Source organism: Rhynchophorus ferrugineus, unplaced genomic scaffold, assembly GCF_030347505.1.
Source record: "Rhynchophorus ferrugineus isolate W39M unplaced genomic scaffold, kcgeb_rfMv2 rfM3, whole genome shotgun sequence".
NCBI lineage: Eukaryota > Metazoa > Arthropoda > Insecta > Coleoptera > Curculionidae > Rhynchophorus > Rhynchophorus ferrugineus.
Genome location: NW_027472582.1, coordinates 45365589 through 45384723, shown reverse-complemented (window position 1 = coordinate 45384723; position 19135 = coordinate 45365589). Strand labels below are relative to the sequence as shown.

Here is a 19135-nt window from a genome sequence, read left to right as displayed (position 1 = left end):
TAATTAAATATGTATAATATGTATAAGTACGTATTCATTTGTGCTTACAGCTAATTTGTAACTCACTGTATTTTATTATCTTATCATTTTCATGTCTCTTCTTTTGTTTTGAGATCGATATAGAACGTTACTGTGTGATGTTTGATATTTGCATATTTGTTTTGTCAAGGCTTGTGCTTTGTCTAGTATAATTTCTAAGCTCCTGGCTACCACCAGTAGCATCTTAACACATTTTTTTTTCAGTATTTGGTTCCAATCTGTGGTATTGCGTATTTCTTATGTATAACTCCTTTGTTCATCAATAGTATATATTTAAGTGTATATTAATATATTATTAATATAATTATTGTAATATTATAATGATTTGTAATGCAGATCGCAGATACATCTACATACTCCAATATTATAAACAGTTATTGTTGGCGTCAATTTTCGTCTGATAAATTGCTCAAAGTGTTTTTATTTCTATCGGTTTCTGTAATAAATAGTCGCCAACCCTGGTCTGTTTTCTCACAATCAATTCTTCAGGGTTTCTTAGGCTTTTTTTGTTTGTGACTGTAGTAAATTGTATTTTGAGAAGATTAATGTCTTAACGACTATTAATCATATGTGGTACTGCTTGGCATATTTGAATGAATTATTACACAAAATATTGGCTTCATAACACTTTTTAGTACCTTGTTTTTATTTAATAATATGTTGTTACACCGATGTAACATGCGAATTAACTTACCAAATATATTTATCCCATTTTAAAGTGGTCTTCTAATATGGATATTCGTTTCATTGATTGTTAACGCGGATCCATTTGTACGTGGCATTCTGATACTTAAAACTTCAGTTAAAATATTGAACAAAAGAACGTACCAAAAGGGTACCTTTTATCAAACGCATAAATTATCTATTTATGAATCATTATTTACAGTTATATAATCAACTATTTTAATTATACCAAGAAATATTTATGTAAAAAAAAACCATAAAAATAATCTGTTCGATAGGCCACAATTCGACGATTAATTTTTAGAATCGTCTCACATCAGTTGACAAGTAAACGAGCAACACAAGGAACATACATGGCGTTCCTATTCCGATGGAGAAGATTGATGGTTGACCTGAAACAATAGCCATTCCTTCGTTTTATATCATTTTCTTTGGAATTAAATGTCTCGTAAAGCAAATAGATATCTAGCCGTTCATCTTTCGTCGAGGTCTAAAAATGAATTTAAAGTGCACTGGCTGCAACTTTATCGACGTTACACAAATGAAATAACAGCAACGAGTTGAGAATAACAATGGAGAGGGAGTAGTTTGCATGTTAAAGTAAACTGATAATGGATAAGATACTGCAAAATTGTTCTGTTGATCTGACCTTTGGTTTAAATATACGATCTACTCTAGCAAGTTGTCAAAACAGCAAAAATAAATAAAATATATACTCTAAGGTAAATTATAAGGTATAATCATAGAAATATAATTGGAAGTTACCTTCACGCTTCGGAAAAGATTACTTAACGTTTTGTGAATACATACCGAGAATATTAATGAGCCTCAGCCTCCCTTAATCTTGTCTTATCGATGGTGTTATTCTAACATAAATGAAGCAATTTACTTTGGGCCGGAAACCGTCATCAACATACTCCGTTTGGGAACGATCTAATTTATTATGAGTATTAACATCGACCCGTTCTAATTGAATCCGGCGACATCTAATCCGCAGTAGCGGTCAGGATAGAAGTCGGATATAACATGCTAGTGCTATGTTTTGCCGGTCTAATTCTGTATAACTTATACGAGCTCAGCTAGTAACTGACATAAGATTATGTCTATACAGACTGATTATTGCTATATATAATTTATGAAATATGTGGAAATGAAGACACCCATTTTTATTTACTTCTTTTACAAGTGTTATATATAATACATAATTACTTGTACATTAATTGAGTTTTTTAAAATGTACTTATATATTTTTAATAGGCGTTGGCTAACTTACTACTTGTTACTACTGTGCCTTAAACCTAGGAACTTATCTAAGAAAGAATACATTACTCCACAAATATCTCCAGATTTCACGCATGCGCACTCTCCTGCGTAGAATAAACCGTAGAAAAGAATAAACTATATTTTCTTCCTTTTCTAACGGCGGTACATTCTTTTCGAGTCGATCAACTCAAAACAACAAAAAAAATTTAGAATATTTAGATTTTGTGTTACATTAATAATTCTATAGTAATAATAATTAAATTGTTATGTTATTCTTGGTGGTTTAACATACATTGGTTGGAACATGGAAGAGCCAGTGTAAGTGTAGAATGTAAGGTAAAATTTTTAACAAATAATTTTCAACGACATCGAATAGGTATCAACATATGCCAAAATTTAATGATAACAAGGACAGAGAAAAAATGATTCTTGTTGTGTTGGAAGTAGTCAAGTCATTAATGAGGTTTGTCCATCAAGAATAGTAACAAAAATTGTAGTAATTGGTAATAAATAGATATTTACTTTAAAAATAATATATTTTAGTATCATCTAAATTTCATTTTATAGGTGAGAGGTAGCTAGAATTTGTTGAGAGTGAAAGTCGAAGAATGTGAAATTGAGAGAATCAGAGAAGAAAAAAAAATTAAATAATTAAATTTGCTAATAAAAGTAGTCCTGGACTAAATAAAGAAAATATAAAACTATAAACGACACCCTAATGATTTAATGACAAGAAAAATACAATGCATTATTATATAACAGTATAGGTAAACAAATTATTATTTTGTAAAAATAATGATGTATTGACTGGGATTTCCTTCGGCTTCAGAGTACGATAATCCATTCGTTTTAGGCTAGTAAATGTTCAATATGTTATGTTAGTCGAAAACTTGAGGTAGTCAATTCATTAATGGGGTTTGTGGATCAAAAATAGTAGCGATCATAGTTGAGGTATTTGGAGATTTTGGAACCTGAAGTAAAAAAGTGGTATGTACGCATGCGCCAACCACGGATTATTTTCTGTTTTAAAATTAAATGGAGATCAATATGCGCATGCGCCAAATCCCGAGATATTTGTGGAGTAATGTATCCTGTCTGAGAAGAGCCATTAGCCATTATGTAGTCCCTAATAAAATTGAATTGTTTTCAGCCTAAAAACACTTTTCAGTTCCATTTAGTGCATTTCATTACACAAGTTCACACCATTTGGTTCACCTGATTCTGCTTTCTAATTCAATGTTGCCAAGAATTGCAGCAGTTCGGTATTAACATGGGAATCGATTTGGAAATCACTTCATTTGCTCTATGACAATTGGAATCCGAAGGTTTCCGGGTAAGTAATTGTTATTACAGTAACTGGGTTTATCTAAAAAATTCTCAGGACTTTTTCTGAAATATTCTTTTTTCTTGTATTATACTGATATTACTTATCACTAACATCCCCATGACCAGTAGGTTTAGAATTTAGGTATTATTGTCGCTATTATCTTCGATGCCAAATACGGCAGTGTCATCAAAAAATGTAGCCACAGTAACATTATAATGTTCAGGAATATTGCCGAAGGATTTTTTTTCTTCATAGGTTTTTCAATAATGTTTGTAATTCTATGTAATTAGTCAACTGTTGAATATTTGAGCATAAAACCAAACTAATATGTAGGTATTATATTTATCCATTTATGATTAATTTTAACAGGATTTTTTCAAATACTTGTACAAATTGGTGAATAAGATTCTACTTCATTTGGTGGGTTTCCAGGTTCGGACTCATAATAAGTTCAGACATGAGCCATTAAGCCATTATTGTATATGTTGAATCATTGTGTCTTCATCCTTCAGTACTCAAGAAATATGTTTATTATCAGTATCAATCATTGTAATATAGTAAAACTTAAAGTGTGATATGATTTGTCAATGACTGAGTAAACCTTTTCTGATATCAAAAATATCGTCAATTCTTGTTTCGTCATATAGCATTGGTTTCAGGTTTATTTCTTTGTAAAGCTATTGATTAATATCAAAATCGATTAAATTCGCTTGTCATTACTTTCACATCTTCTTGTGGCTATCTAATTTGCTCACCTATAAAAAAACGCGCCAAAAGTTTGCTGTCACGCTAGATACTTAATCTTTTAAACTTATTAACACTGTTTTTACAAATTTACAATTTTTTCATAGAAATCTGATCTGGATCGTGCGAAACCAGCATTATTTAGAAAAAGCGAAGTGTTTCTAAATGGGTTTTAACCGGTTCCATTACATTTAATCCAGGATAATAAATAAAACTCTAATCTTGGAAAATAAATATGTAAATTAATAAACTTTATTTTAACTGAATTTCTAAGTAAAACTAAATATTACTATAATATAAAACTAAAAATAATAATTTTTCTCTTATACACAATTTCCTTCATAGCATTCATAACTCTAATTTGTAACGTTATTGTTGCTTTATTGATTTAATAGTAAAAATAGACTTACCATGCAATATCAAACGCAAGTTTTTCTATGCGTTTATTTAATCATAAATTAAATGTTAACAAACCGCGTTTAATTTAATTTGTACGAATTCTTACCATGAAATATATATTATAAATTGATTTCATAATAAAAATTTCATGATATATCAAACGCAATTGGGTCATATTTTTGTCTGATGCTTAGAACATATCTATATATATATATATATATATATATATATATATATACATATATATTTATATATATATAAAGAACTTGTATTTCAGCATCTTATGCGTAAAAAGTAAGCGGATGATAAACAAACAATCCATGTCTGATTTTACAAAATAACAAACATTCATAAATATAAAATTCTTTTATATTTATTTTGTTTAGAATGTTAAAAAATATACATGAAAAAGACCAACGGACATATACATATATAGATAAATAAATGAAAAGCTTTATATGTCTGACCCGTAAAATAATTTCTTAAAACTTCGTAAATTTATTATAATTCTATGAACAGGAGTTTCTCATTTGTACTTGTCAAAATTAATTTTAATTATTAAAAATACCATTATATAGTATTACAATATATGGCATCAGTATTCCTGGTAAGTATCGTCCTTTTAAGAGATACGAGCGACATTTTTTTCGAGATGTGAGGCTTACCAAATGCAACCGGAAAAATACATAAAATATATAGCAGACTATAAGTAATATCTTAAGCGATATTAACAAAGGCGGGCCCTCTTTTTCTTACATAGGTCAAATCGAATTGCGAGATATCTTGGAATATTAACTACCATGATCTCTTATATGCCTTATATGGCTTCAATGGATTTAGTCAATAGATGATCTGCACTGACACCTCTAACGCATTGAGTATCATCGAATCACACCCATGTTATCTAGTAACTATAACTGTGTTTAATATCCTTCACGAAATTACCACACTATAATTAAGGGAAACGAAATAGTTGACCTTATGGCCAATGACGTAATTTCAACTAAACCTCACTATCAACTCATCCTGTAATAAAAAAAATTTATTCCCTTATATTTAATATAAATTGAACGACATGATAGTGAACCTGCTGGATATTAGTAACAAATTGTAGTCAATAAAACGGATCGAAACATGAAAAAAAAAACTAAAATCATTTCCTCCATTATCCTCTCCAAATTCGGACACTGCAAACCACCCTTAATTTACTTTTGCTAGATCAACCAGAGCTTTTACTGAGGGAGATCACCCTCTTCAATGTCCTCGTCGTGGTTTCTCGTATTCAGTAGGTTCCTCGAACTTAATTTTATCCACTGTCAAACAGAATTAGTCACCTTGAAAAACCTCTCCAAAAATCTCAGCTTCGTTGATATCATTGACATACAAAAGTATATCGGATCCCTAACTTTTCTGTCTAAATTCATCAGTCCTTTAACAACTTATAAATATTTCTTGCGATCTATCCCATGTACAATTTTCTATGTATCTAATTTTAATGTTTTTAATTACAATTCTTTACACATGTGTATTTAGTGCTCTTCTTTTTTATTTCATATAATAACAGATCTTTGTGTATATAAAACTAGCATTGTAGTTGTAATATATATATATATATATATATATATATATATATATATATATATATATATATATATATATAATAATCAAGAGAAGAGAATATTATTTTTAAAATTCCATTTGCTTTATCATTATATTATCAGGCTTTTGTTAACACATAAAAACAAATGTAGGCTGAGAAGTTTGGTACAAATTACCTTGGAGGGGGTATTAAATTATTGATTTTTCCTAAATAAAATTATACATTTGTACGAAGCGCTATCGCCTGGAAACCAACTGGTAAAAAGCAGGCTGTGTATACCTATAAAAACCGCGCCTTTACAGTAGCAGAAAGAAAATGGGAGAGATCGGAAAACGGACCCGGTCGGAAAATCGCCGGTGCGTCTCCCTTCTGGGAAGTTCTCCCCCAAAGCAGTCACATTATCCCTCCCTGATCTTTCTCCAATTTTAGGCTCCGGGTCTCCATTATCTCGTTTCATTCTTCCGGGCATTAAGTTAAATCTTTTAACGCCGGTAAAAGGTTTTAAACGTTTCACTACAACCGCTTTCGTGGATCTTCCCTTTTACACGGATTCGACACTTTCCGATATTTAATACGCCCAAACTACAAATCACCTCTTAATATAATTATTATGAACAGTGTGTTCTGTACATATATATATAGATACATATATATATATATATATATATATATATATATATATATATATATATATATATATATATAGATACATATATATAGAATATGTTTATTAAGATTGCGATGTCAATATATATAAGTGTATGATTTAAAAACCAAGATTTTTAATTTACTTCAAAACAACTTCATTTTAACGAAACAAATTGGTGACTTATTGAAACGGCTAGACAAACAAAAGGGGTGCCTTAATCATATTTAATATAAATTAAACCCTCATAATGTATGTGTTTGTAACTGTACCCTGCGTCAAGACTGAAGCCAATCAAAAGAAGCATCAAAAGCAGGGTATTAAAATTTCAATTAACTACAAAGTATTATAAGAAGAACACTATTATAAATATACAATATTGTAGTTATAAAATAGAGCGATAAGATAAGCAAGCAATAAATTTGATTCTGGAATAAATCTGGATATAAACAACATCGGACAGTGGAAGATTTACTGAAAAGTCTAATAAGTTCACATAATAATGAATGTCACAGTCCTAATGTAGGTAATATGTTGTAATTTGTTAAGCTTGACGCTATTAATTGATTTACGACCTACATTAATTAAAAAAAATTTTTGTAAATAGATTGTTATGAGAAAAATTTACATAATTTATATTTAACAATAATTTGAAAATTAGGTTACATAATTCTTTTAATTTATAATATCTCCATTATTTCCCTAATAAGTGAAGAAATTAGTTTTTTTCCATACAATTTTCAGTCTATTATTTGTTCTATATATGAAAATTATTCTATGAAATATTAAAATAGAAACATAGCTTACATTTTACCTATAATAATAATGTTAATCAATCAACCGCATTTAGGGGCATCTAAGAAGAATGTGTACTTCCTTTTAGAGCCATAATGTTTCAATTTAGATTCTTCATCACAGTTCTCCAAGTCTGACAATGAATCACAATTGTTCGCATTGTAGCTCGCAGCCATTTAGGCATAAGCGAATTATCTAAAATATTTGAAAAAATCAGTTGGAAATCATTTGATTTTTAATTGAACTCAGTAATTTTCAGAAAAAAGTAATTTCGTTTTTTTTTATAACAGATTACTTAAATTCACATATTTATAGAAATGTTTATTCGATGAAGTGGTACTATGCCGCATTTGAAAAGTAACATTTCATAAAATAATTGTGATTGTAAGATCATAGCGTTCTCTCGCTCTAAAATGCTCATCAAAAATCTCAAGGCTCATCGAAATTTGTGGTATTTGATGTTAAAAATGTACTTCGACTTGATCAGCAAATCATTGAAAAGTCGGTGGAATTCTTGAAATTTTCGAGGCAGATATATTTTATATAGTATCTTCACTACGGAGCTAAATATGAAAAATTATTGTCACAAAGTCTTTTTTTAGTACAGAAGGTAGATTGTTGGATTTCATATGAATTGACAGTGAAACATTTAATAGGCCTTTTTTGAGTTTCCATTTGTGAATCACTTTCGAAACTAAACTAAATCGAGGAATTTTCAAAAAAATAATTACTGACGATAAAAAATGGATTATGTGTGATAATAATGTGCTAAAGAGATCATGGAGAATCTCGGAGAATCCTGACGAACGTTAGGGAATAAAGCATTGGAGAATGTTAATACCAAGTGGGATTAGAGAGGAATTGTTGATCATACGATGTTCAAACCTGAGTCTTAATAGAGCTACTGTCTACAACTAACGCGACATCAGACGATTAAAAAAAACAGCTAGAATTCACCAATATGAAAAGCGTTGCTGCGATAAAAGACCACAATACAAGACCGCATATTTAATAACGCAGAATTTGAGAGATACTGGTTGAGAACTTGAATTCTACTACCATGTATTGCAAAGCTCTAATAGATTTGTGAAACCCCTTTTTCAACTATAAATGTTCAACAGACTTAAATAAAAAGGTTCTTGTCGGGCGTACCGGGAAGTCCTTCGCGATTAAACGTTTTGATAAAGTTCTTAATGTGCTCATATGAAGAGATAGAAATCAAACGTTCTGTAGATTCACAAATGCTACGAAAGACGTGTTTTGTTAGCCTGGTTCATAATGGGTACGTCTTGGAAACACCTTCCTCACGCGACAATTATTAATTTCTGGGCTATCCCACAAAAACACAAAAATTAATAAAATTTCGTTAATTGCATCCCAACTTCCAGATTGCATCCCAACCGATAGGCCAATAACCTGTAATGAACATGTAAATAAATTAATATTTCGAAATTAATTAAAATTGATTTATGTCTCAATCTTTAAATAACCACAAAATTTCCATCGATGCTCATTGTATTTGATCCTGACCAAAAGTGTCATTTTCCTCAGTTTCTACTGCGTGAGCAAAATGGATGGTTTTTTATTTTCAATATGGAATAGAGCCCCTTTCAAACTATACTTAGAGCCATCTCTGAACAAACTCCATTCATTTCGATTATATGGTATATTCATCATACCAAATAAACTTTTGATATCATTGCAGAAACACGTAGCATTTTAATTTTTAAAGAACGGTAAAATTATGTGATTTCTAATCCTGTATATAGTGACTTGCGTTTAGGGTCGAGATATTTCCATTCCTGCAACCGGGATACAAACAATTCTGCTTTTTATTTCGATACATTCAAATCACTCAATTCGCTTTATTAAAACGTTAGTTAAATACGCTGTCTTTATAACGATAATCGCTTTCACTGCTCGCCCGTGATGATGACGAAATATTTAAACATTTTTTACACTTATACCTGAACAAATTGGCAATGAATCACTGTACGTACATGAACCTGGCTTCATATCTATATAAAATCACAGCACAACAACTTCCAAATAATTTTTAATGTAATGTCGTCAGCTGACCATTATAGGAGCGCAGTGCAGATACGGATTGAAGATCCGAGTTCAGAGCATGAAATGACGCTAAAATAAATCGTTCTCATCTGCTCGAGTCCAAAAGTTGACTCGAATTTGTAAATTTCGACTCAAGATTCTAACAATTGTGCACTTTTTATATTTCCTGTACGGTTTCATCTATTGAAGTAGCGCATAATTAATTCAGCATACATTTATGTATACTCGAATAATATAAACTGCTTATTAATACTTTTATTTTTGCTTAAATGTAAGTACAAGAACATAAAACTTCAACTTACTCAAAACGGTCCATAATAAGAGACGTTATCTAAACTTCCAAGCAATATCCATGCGGTTAGCGATCAAATTGTTGTCTATCTGAATATACAGAACTAGGTCGAAGTAAAGCAAATATATGCGGCTGCAAGTGATGCCATCATACCGATTAGTAGCAGTCTGGACTTGACTGGCTGCTTTCGTACCCCGCAGCAAGATCTCCGTGTTCTATTCTTTTTAATAATGATTTAATATATTATTTTATTTTATTTACATATCAGAAAGTGGAAGGCATGTTTTGTAAATTGTATTTAGTTTAGTTTTTTTATATGTCTAATATGTGATGTACTGATATTATCTGTTGAAAATTGGCAAGAAAAATGGAAAATGAAAGGTAAACCCCTTGTACATTTTTGTATCAACTTTGGCTCAGCATATTCATAAATTAGCTTATCATTAAATTGTGATTAACTATAGGAAAACATTTAGGCACTAAAAATTTATTATAAAGTGGTGAAAATAATATCATATGCGAAAATAATAAAAAATTTAATTATTAACATTGTGAATTATTTCACTAATATATTTACACTTAATTAAAGAATCCTGAAAATTAAATGAAGGACCTCAATTAAACCAACAAAAGCTAACTTTTAACAATATATGTACATATATAGAATCTAGAAGTAAATGAATAATCAATAATTGTATCCCAGTCTTCTTCCTAGGAAACTGTAAATAAAATACAATTTAGTTGGAGCGGTAAACTCGTAAAGTAATAGCTTTTTTGTTCCCTTTTTCTTGTTTGGGATCATTGTGGTCCAATAACGATCTATCCATTCTATCGTAAGGAAATCGTTTGGTTGTAACATTTTAACAGCATAAATATTTTATTATACTTTATTGATTATACTTTTTATAAGATTTGTTTTTTGATTGTATTTATTAAATAATCATATGTATAATAGTTGTTAAATTTTTTTCTTGCATTATGCTTGAAAATGCTAACTTGAAAATCAAGATCTAGCGTTACCCTATATGATGGTTGGAGTGGTAGTGCGGTGGTAACGGCGATTGGACGGTCCTCCTACTGTTGCGATAGCCGCCGGTTCGAATCCTGCTGAGGCATGGTCGTAAATTTATGTTTGTGATTGTCTAAAATTTTTGATTGTTCTAGGCAAGCATGTAAAATCTGATAAGGGAAATGATCCCAGTCACGCCAGTAACCAGGCTGGGTAAGACCGGATGTCTTCTGGGATGATTTCTAAAGTTGGTCACTCGGCAATCGGTAGACTTAATGCTGACGAGCTTGGTTCGGAGCCCACGTTAAACTTCAGGTCCAGTCCAGATAAACCCATAGTTGGTAAAAGGAGACTTTAAAATATATTTTAGAAAAATAGATAGAACTTGCAGTACCCCTATGCCCCCTATTTGATATATTTGAAACATCCTTTTTGCTAGAATAACACTAAACAGAAATATACGAAAGGTTTAGGGGTTAAAACGAAAATTTTTGAATTATTTAATGGACTGCACTAACGGTATGATCCTTTTATAACATAAACTAAATCATTATAATATTGAACCCTTATATTCTCAGTGATACGTTCATTCGTCACATTGTGTCGCCAATCACCCGGATTGCTTAAAATATACAGTGTATTAATCGAGTTATATAACATCTTCTTCCTGAAGAAACTGCCAAGAGATGTACATGGTTGTTGCGCTATCTGGATAGCTTAGGTTTGTAGTTAAATTATTTGTGAACATCGCCAGTGCCTATGTGTATCATTTCCATGATATACGCTTCAAATACCAATACTTTACGACTAAGCCATTAAGCTATTACAATCCATTTTTCGGAGCATTTCTCACTGTAAACGTCTGTCAAAATTTCAGTAGTCTATGTTAGTTCGAGAGAATAGATTTAGAATGTGATCTACATATAGTTGTAGCCAAGTTTTGTTCGTCCAAGTAAGGTACATAAGCAAATTTTTTATTGTTGTTCTTTGCATTCCTATTTATTTTCTTCAACCACCAGAACAAGTAACATTTTATTATTGTTAGATCGGATTTGCTTAGGATGTTGTATACAATTAGTCATGTTAAAAAAGATCACAATTTTTTGACATAACATCTGAAGGAGGATGTTCCTTAAATTTGGGTTTGTACATTTTTTGCCAATAAATAATAAAAGTCTAGAGATAGCTTCCTGGTGCAGTTAAATAACATTTATATAATGTAATTGTTTTATATGGGTATTGACCAGAATCATAAAAATGTATATAACAATTCTTGCTTGCAATATTACCGCATGTGCACTTACTTCCCATGCTTTTTGACGTTATAATGTGTGGTTTTTATCAGTATAATGTTGGATACAGATTCTGCTGCTTCAAAAGCATCTGCGGAGAACATGTTATAATTTTCAGTTTTCAAACCTCTCCGTTTAATTTCTATGAAAAATATATATGTGCACATATTTCTAGTTCCTTTTGAAGACTGAGAAATTGCTTATCAATATTTACTTGTAGCCTTATTTTCGTGTTCGGTCGGTTGAGAACAATTATCTGTGAATATTCCATACTTTGTGGTAACTATCTTATTTCGTGGTATATTATATATGTTTTGTAGTTAGCTCACAATATCTCTTTTGATTGCTTTACACCCTGAACTCCGATGCTTGTGTCCGATGGGGTTTTTCAAAGCACATATATTTTATAATTCTCATAGTTTAAGGGTAGGCACGTTTAATGCGTCTTTAGTGACCGTAACTATATCAAGGAATACTTCAAGTAGCTATGGAAAGTTTACTAATCTACAGCCTGTCAACTTTTCTTGTTAGGTAAGATCACTCCAATTAATTGAATAATTTTCAAAGATGACAGATATATGATCTCTCCATAATCCTACCGACTGCTCCAGTTATGATACATATAGTAAAACGAAACGTTTAGAACAAGTATCTTCCAACTACAAATTTTAATTGCTAATTTATTAATAATTGTGATTAAAATTTAAAATTATTTTATTGTAAATGAAAGAAACTTATTGAATCTTCTGCTGGTTCAATCATAGTTATTGTAAACGAAACCCTTAAAATATTCAGTGCCATATTATTCGTGCTTTATATTATATATCGAAAATAAGAATTGAATGGAAAAATTCCAACGTTTTTGTGTTGCTTATTAAAGTTTTACTTGTTTAAATTTAACGTATTAATTAATTCAATATTGTAGTTCATGGCTATTTTATACTATAACATAAAAAATAACAAATTAATTGATCTACTCTTTTCTCGGACCTCTCTTCTTGTTCTTTGTTAGCAAAATCTGGATGTGTATTCCAAACTTTAATAGGAAACGAATGTATCGAAAACTTACATAGAAAAGAAATTATATAAAGGAGTTCGCGATATTCGTCTGACATTCGTGGCCGATTAACTGCTATGTCAGCATAAAAGTTTTTCGCGTAATATAAAACTTGGAGCAAACAATCATTCTGAGATAATACATGTTTCTTTTACCAGATGGCACTAGCAGAATTATCTTTTCCTGTTTAGTTTTCTTCTATTTATTTCTCTTTCTCCTAGTATTTCTTACACGTGGCCGCTTTATTGACAAGAAAAAATCAATAACAAAACTAAACTTTTTTAGGATATTATTAATAACCAGCAACGTTAGTCATAATGCTTTATCGACTGGCATAATTTTGGAATACTAAATGGTGTTCTTTCGTGTTTCATTAACATGCACGTATTTTGTCGTAATTTATTACGGTATTTCTGTATTTCCTGTTATAAATATAGATCTACGAATTACTAAAATTATGTTTCGAATTCAATACCAACCTACTGCATTATTTATTTGAATATTAGGTCTTATAAAATGCCATAAAAAGTAAATGGATAATATTTCGCAGTGGAAAAAATATATTTAAAGTACTAAATATTTGTGAGAGCAGTATATGCGATACAAGCAATATATAAGTGCATTGTATCGGCATATAATGTACAAAAAAGTCTATTTAATGAATATCAAGATCAAGTGGAGAAAGAAATCAATGATCCATTATCAAATGGAAATGGAAATACATATAATGATATGAACAGGGTTTGGCAGTATATGAATTACTTGTAATTAAAACACGCAATTGAAATACAAATACATATTTCGTGTTTGTAATTCAATTACTTTTTTAAAAAATGTAATTTGTACTTCAAATTCCTGAAGCTGAGGTATGCTGTAGTCAGTATTAAGCTACCTATGACTTCAAAATACATTTGAAAATAAATACATTTAGCGGACATATTAATGGGTGCTTTCTAGAGAAAATAATTCTCGATAGCTTTTGTAAGTAAAATGGCGGCCGCTAAATATATCAGTATTTAAAGTTATCAACACTGCAGCTGTACTGTACGTCAAAATGTTAAGTATCTTGCCAATGATCATTTTCATACTAAAACAGTTATTTTCACGAAATTTCTGTGCACAATCTAAGATTACTGATACGAATGTTTCGATCGATGGCCAAATTCATTTCACATACACTTCATCCCACAGTAATCAGCAGAGTTCATGATAATGACCGGGCAATTTGTGTTAAAAGTAAAGCAACAATCAAAGATTATTTTTGGGAAGATTTAATAAGTTTTTTAAATTGTCATCTTAAAATAAATGGAGCGATATCGGCGTCATACTACCACTCCAGTTACAAGATACGTTGGTTGTCATAAAGCATCACAACAAATGAGATACAAAGAATTTAAAATCTTGCAATTGATCCCTTAGAGGCAATTTACAAAAAACATGAAATAATGCAGAACTATTAAAGAAGATCATGATTTTTCATATAGGGGCAGTGATTAAGTTTTTTTCTTATTTTAAATAAGAATAATTAAAATACCACATTTTGTATTTCTTAAATTTTAAATGCACGATTCAAAAATATTTTGTATTTCGTATTTAAAATATATGTAAAATTGTATTTTATAATTTGTATATTAATTAAAGCAATATATGAATTTTTCCTCACTCTGGATACGGACACAAAGCTGAAATGGACTAACCAATAATAATCTAACAATAAGACATAGATAGTGGCGGGTTCGAATCCTTCTGCGATTGCGATCAATTGCGATTGTCTACAAGGCAAAAATGCAAATTTCGACAAGGAAAATCATGGAATGGGAAGATGTCTTCTAGATTCAATAATATATAAGAAACGCGACTTCAATCCAGAGGCCAATAATTCAGTCATTATTCAATAGAATTATATTGATTATCATTTTAGCTTTATATATTATATAATGACAATAACCTTTTATATGATGATAACGAACAAGAATCTATGTAACTTAATCAATATAAATCATCAATAAAGTAAGATATAATAGAGATTTAGTAATTTAGTAGTACTTAAATATATTATTTTATAACTCAAACAAATCAAAATTATTTATTTTTATCAAACATCATCTTTTGATTTTCGATTTTGCTACGTTACTATTTTTATTTTATACATTTATTTTATATAAATATTATTGACTACAAATATATTTCCGTGTTAAAAATCTATTTGGTCCCTACCTTTAGACATAATCCAAACTTCTATTACTACAGCCTTTTACAAAAATTGTGGTGGTTTAATTTTTTCTAAATGACAAAATATTTAAGAGTCTCTTCTGAATTGCGTGCTCAAATGTATTTTGATTACCTGTACCAAATGCAAAGTATCAACGTAAAAAAATTCCTAACTATTAAATTCGATGGTTTTAGCATTTCCTCTTACTAAACAGTTTTGGTTTTAATATAATTGAGACATTCAGTGTACACACGCTAGTCATGAAACGCTCAATTCATTAATATTCACTTTCGCTTCGATATTCATTAACATTGTTATTTGTTTTAAAGAAATCTACTACCGAAGTCTATCAAGTACTTTTTGAAACTTATGGTCACAATGCTCCGTCGCATCTAAATTGCCGCTTTTGGTTTCAACAACAATTTAAAAGTGACGATTTTGCCAATAACAAAGAAAGGCCTGGATGACCTAGATATTTCGAAGACAGTGAATTGCAGGATTTATAAACTCACCCCAAATGCTCAAATAACTATCTAACAACTGAGTAGTTGTTGAAATAACTATTTCTAGATATTTACATGTAGATGACATTGCTTGACTGACAAAAATTAACAATTTTTTGTAGTACATTGTGGTTGATGATGAAAAGTGGATATATTACGACAATCCTAAGCACAAAAAGTCGTGGATTAGTTCATGAGATCCATATTCATAACAATATCGAAGCGGTATATGCATGGCCATAAAGTATTGCTGGGCATATGGTGCCATAATGGTGGGTAATGGTACTGTAAAACTGTTACTGAAGAAGTCTCTTGACGCCATTTGAACAATATATTGTTGCAGAAAATGCCAACAATATCAAGTAATAGACGCAAGTTGACTGTCGCAAAGTTATACTATGGCAACTAGCATAGGAAGTTGTGCTGCACTGAACTTATTCATCAGACCTAAAGCCTTCTTAATAAGACTTTTTGAAACCCGCGTAGCATGACTTAAGTGCAGACTTGGTGCGGTTTCGAAATGCTTAAAAAACGCCAAACGGTTCGATGTTTGGATCGCTGCCAAACGAACATCATTTTTTCGACAGGTTATCATCACGTTACCAGAAATATGAGAAAAAGTTGTTGAAAATGATGGAAAATACTTAGTAGTAATGCACTTTCTAACTTTTTAAGGTAAAAAAGAGCATACGTAATAGTTTTCTAATGGCATATCAAACTATTTTCGAAAATTTAACGTTCATAAAATATTATCAGATCTAAATACAAATACTATAAGGAATCAGAGTCAAAAATCAACTTTTGTTCGAATAAATATGTAATACAATGCCAATATGATTATATATAAGATTTTCGCAGCAAAATGAGAGACACGATATTTTTTATTATGTTTTATTACTTTTAGTGAGTAAAGCATTTTATAAAAGAACAACAAGAATTAAGTCCGTAATTATTTAAATTACTAACAATGTTTAATTATATTTAGGAATATTATTGGCTCAGTGAATGGAGGTACGAGGAAAATAAAACGGTTGTGGTTACATTATGTGACCGTTATTTATTTTGAAGTTAAATAGAAATAGAAAATATAATAACTAAAAGTCAGCGCCGCGGTATTACCTGAGAAGATGCTAGGGCAGTTGATGGTGGTACATCTGAACTGAACGATAATTAGTGATTGAATGATACGGAGTACCCTTGAATGATATCCGGGATTAACGTCTCGGACTTGCCAGATCTTCGTTACCGTTTACTGGACGTCGCTGCTGACATCACGTACTGCACATGTTCAACATCTGGGACAATACTTTCTGGGTATTTTGTAGACCGCTATTCTAAGATGTAAAATTCGGCATATCTCAAGGTTCCTACATATAAACTTACAATATATATAATAATAAAAAAACATTGTTAATACTTATTTGAAGTACTTACAGCACTTGAATTTTTGCTATGCATTTAATGACGTCAATCCTTTAAAGCAATAAACAATATTCATCCGTACTCTGTCTCGTTTTTATTCATAGTTAACGATAAAATAATTTATAAGAGCGAATTATTCCGAAACCAGTTTTCTTCGGGAGGAAATATATCGGCAATATATCAGCGCCACAACTGAAAACGAAATACCATATTACCGGGAAGTGCAATCAATTTGTCAAAATACTAACGCTTCACGAGCGAAGAGAATTCGAATAATGGCTTTATTTTAGAGGAAATACGAATTGATATATCCGAAATATATCATTTATTTCGCAATGGAACGAGCAAGACGATTTTTCTCTGCTTTTATTTACCAACAAGAATTTGTTCACTTCCTTTCGGCTTATCTTTCTCGTCAGTTCATTTATTTATTTTTTTGTAGTTGTGGAATTATATAGAGGAGCAAATATTCTTTTTTAGCTGTAAATAAATTGAGAATTATGTGAAATAAATTAATCCTGACAGAATTTGAACATAGCGGTGTTCATTTATCAGTTTTATAGTAATAATAATATGTGGAGTTAATAATATAAATTAGCGTTGGAAACTATTGGCTGAAAATAGTAGAAACAATCGATAGTGGCAAAATAGTCGAATTAGTTGAAAAAGAGAGACTGAAAATAGCAATTATTATTTCAGTCAAATGCACACTACGACTATTTTTCTATTCGTGATAGCAGACAGAGATGTACGATTTCCTTCAACTAATTTTGAGAGAGGGAAGGACAGGGATAATTATTTGATTCTCTGCGCTGACCAAAAAACCATATATATTACATAAAAATATTTTTAACAAAAAAAAATTAAACTGACTTCAAACAACAAATAAGGAAAAAATTAAGAAATAATCAAACTCAAATATTTAACCCAAAAAAAAAGCATTTTAAAATAAATTATGTACATAACAATCGTTGTAATCTTATATATAAAAATGAATCGCAAAATGTGTTGGTAAGCGCATAACTCAACAACGCCTGGACCAATTTGGCCAAATCTTTTTTTAAAATGTTCGTTGAAGTTCAAGGATGGTTTCTACGGCGAGAAAAATTAGAATTATTGCTGGAAAAACCCTAAAAAAAGCCCTTTTTGTTTGAATTTGTTTCGTGTATCAGTTGACAATTCATCTGTCATCTGTCAAAAGTCATCTGTAACAGACAACTTTTTTTTTAAATTTGATATGACTTGAACTCAAATCCTTTTAAGCCGTACGAATTGTTTTATTTATTTAAAATTTTTTATTTATTTAAAATTTAATTCAAATTTTAAATAAATAAAACAATTCGTACGGCTTAAAAGGATTTGAGTTCAAGTCATATCAAATTTAAAAAAAAAAGTTGTCTGTTACAGATGACTTTTGACAGATGACAGATGAATTGTCAACTGATACACGAAACAAATTCGTATATCGTGTTTTGTGCAGAGTGTTTAGTTAGTTAGTGTTTGTTTAGTTCGTGATTAGTGAAAAAATAATTTATATTTGATATGCCTCCTATAAGACGAAGCAATTTAGGTAGAAGAACCAGAAATGCTATAAACCAAGCTAATTACCGATATAATCGTATTGCAAAAGAACGTGACGACGGAAATGAACGTGAAAGAATTCGGATATCACAAACGCTGAACCGCGAGCGCGACGTTCAACTAATAATCGCGCAAGTTTGAATCGAGCTGCTTTCAGTTACGATGTGTCAATTGACTACAGTAACTACCAATGTGTTGTT

At 30.4% G+C, this 19135-nt stretch overlaps 1 protein-coding gene across 2 annotated transcripts in view; it reads left to right on the top strand.

Moving 5' to 3' along the window:
* The window catches only part of rk (G-protein coupled receptor rickets), a 331265-nt gene that overhangs the window by 165302 nt on the left and 146828 nt on the right, over positions 1-19135 (top strand). The window lies entirely within an intron of this gene.